The sequence below is a fragment of the Etheostoma cragini genome, chromosome 16, assembly GCF_013103735.1.
Source record: "Etheostoma cragini isolate CJK2018 chromosome 16, CSU_Ecrag_1.0, whole genome shotgun sequence".
NCBI lineage: Eukaryota > Metazoa > Chordata > Actinopteri > Perciformes > Percidae > Etheostoma > Etheostoma cragini.
The window spans coordinates 24,445,256-24,447,909 of NC_048422.1; the positions used below are offsets into that span (position 1 = coordinate 24,445,256).

General features: G+C 46.9%; 1 long non-coding RNA gene across 1 annotated transcript in view; it reads right to left on the bottom strand.

Moving 5' to 3' along the window:
* LOC117958992 overlaps positions 1-2,654 on the bottom strand; it is a 16,316-nt gene that overhangs the window by 10,064 nt on the left and 3,598 nt on the right. The window contains exon 2 of the long non-coding RNA XR_004659842.1: positions 2,526-2,530. This is a non-coding gene — a long non-coding RNA (uncharacterized LOC117958992). The remainder of the gene's footprint in view (positions 1-2,525; positions 2,531-2,654) is intronic.

Consider the following 2,654-nt stretch of genomic DNA (forward strand, 5'->3'; position numbering starts at 1 on the left):
GGGGGGGGGGGGGGGGGGGCGCGCATGCTGCAAACTGCACTAGAAGATTGCAGGAGACGCAGCAACAAACGCTCCATTTTCTTTGATAATGATCTTGTTTTTGTGTACTAGCTGGCGTCTCGGCGGCGGTGACGGAGCTCTTGGAGCGGGCTGCAGCGCTGTATCCATGGCAACAGCGTTACTAAAGGCGAGACTGATGACCGGTCGGCGGTGACCCGGTGTCGTCTCTCTGACCTCGGCCGTGGTTACACCACCAGTCCTGACCGGTGACCTGGCTCCATGCAGATGAAGTACTTATGGAAAAGTACTTGTACTACACTGGAAAGATACTCTTCTGCAACTCTACTTCTGCAACTCGCACATTTACAATGTTACTTGAGTAAAACTCTGAATGTATCTTTAGGAGAAGGTACTTGAAAGTAAAAGTTCTTGGTGCAGAAACATCGTCACATGTCTGGAAAAACTGGAAACTATCAAATCAACTTGGTGTTTAATCTGTTAATCAATACTTTCATTTATTACAAATATATTTATAATAAAACGACTCGTGCTCTCCAACCTGGATCTCTGGATCGTCGGACACGGACCCTCAGAAACCCGGTACCCCACCGGCTCTGCACCCCGCACTCCAACTGGATTTTGGACTTGTCTTCCCCTGTTGCATCCCCTAACGTGGACGTTGGAATAAACCTGTTAAACTCTCATTTCTGTCTCCGTGTTGTCTGCATTCAGGTTTATGTGCTATACAAAAAAAGCTGCCTTGCCTTGCTAACATGAAGACAACATGAGGACAACATGAGGACAACATGAGGACAACATGAGGGCAACATGAGGACAACATGAAGACAACATGAGGACAACATGAAGACAACATGAGGACAACATGAAGACAACATGAAGACAACATGAGGGAAACATGAGGACAACATGAAGACAACATGAGGACAACAAGAGGACAACATGAGGACAACATGAAGACAACATGAGGACAACATGAGGGAAACATGAGGACAACATGAAGACAACATGAGGACAACAAGAGGACAACATGAGGACAACATGAGGGCAACATGGGGACAACATGAAGACAACATGAGGACAACATGAAGACAACATGAGGACAACATGAAGACAACATGAGGACAACATGAAGACAACATGAAGACAACATGAGGACAACATGAGGGAAACATGAGGGCAACATGAAGACAACATGAGGGCAACATGAGGGCAACATGAAGACAACATGAGGACAACATGAGGACAACATGAAGACAACATGAGGGCAACATGAGGGCAGCATGAGGGCAACATGGGGACAACATGAAGACAACATGAAGGAAACATGAGGACAACATGAAGACAACATGAGGACAACATGAGGACAACATGAAGACAACATGAGGACAACATGAGGGCAACATGACAACAACATGAAGACAACATGAGGACAACATGAGGACAACATGAGGACAACATGAGGACAACATGAGGGCAACATGACGACAACATGAGGACAACATGAGGACAACATGGGGACAACATGAGGGCAACATGAGGACAACATGAAGACAACATGAGGACAACATGCAGGTTCGTCAGCACGTCTCTTGACACAGACAAGAACACTTTGTCCCGATTAAAAAGAGAAATTCAGACGATAAAGCCCATGAACTGATTAAAAGGATCACATTTGTTTAATGAGTCTGACTTCCTGTGCTGGTGCGCGTGGCTGCGTGGGCGTCCGCGAGGTGCAGAATGTACATTCATATTAAACGGATCTTATTAAAGTTTGGCTGCAGAGATTTACCTTCCCTGCATCACGACACACACCGGCTCTCATTGTCTTCCTGTCATGCCGCGTGTCGTCTTCCAGCTCCTTACGAGCCGAGGGTAATGGAAGTAACGCGTGAGTCGCTGTGACGGACACTTACAAAGTCTCATCACGCCGAAAGTCTTCCGTGAACGTTTTCCAGCCTAAATACTGTTGCATTCGTCTGGGAGACAGGGGAAGAGTGCTTCCTTGAAATTTGGCGTTGTGTAAGAGAGGAGAGACACGAAGAGACATAGTGCAGCGACCTCTCTGAGTAAATGAGACCGTGTACATGCAGTATTCAGAGGGGTCAGGGTCTGCGGTCCCACACGTAGGATTTGTCAGACCCTCTGATCAAATCCACCGCACCTCTGCATTAATGATGCAGCAGGAGTTACCCAGAGATTGAGTATGCTCTCCATATAGCCTCTGCAGCAGAGTTAATGCAAAATACTTAATAATGAACTTTGTGCGGGTCCCCGAAGGCGGTTTTGGGGCATTTAGTTAGTTAAATGCAGAGTTAATCAGAATCAGCAGGGTTCACCTAAAACCTGCAGAAGACTGGGGAGTCGGAGGCTGATCCCTGAACCCACAGTGGCCTCGCCCCCCCACTGACACAGACTCTTATGAATATTCATCTCATGAACCATTTGCACATAGAGCTGTGGAAAGTAAAGAGCTGTAATCTGGATGTGTTCCAGGTGTTCACCACGTTGACTGCTGCTGTATAAGAGGGTGAAGATCCTCGTAGGGGGGAGGTTGGGTGGTCCCTAATACCGTGTCTGAAGTCTCTTTATATAGACCTTAGTGGTCCCTAATACTGGATCTGAAGTCTCTTTAT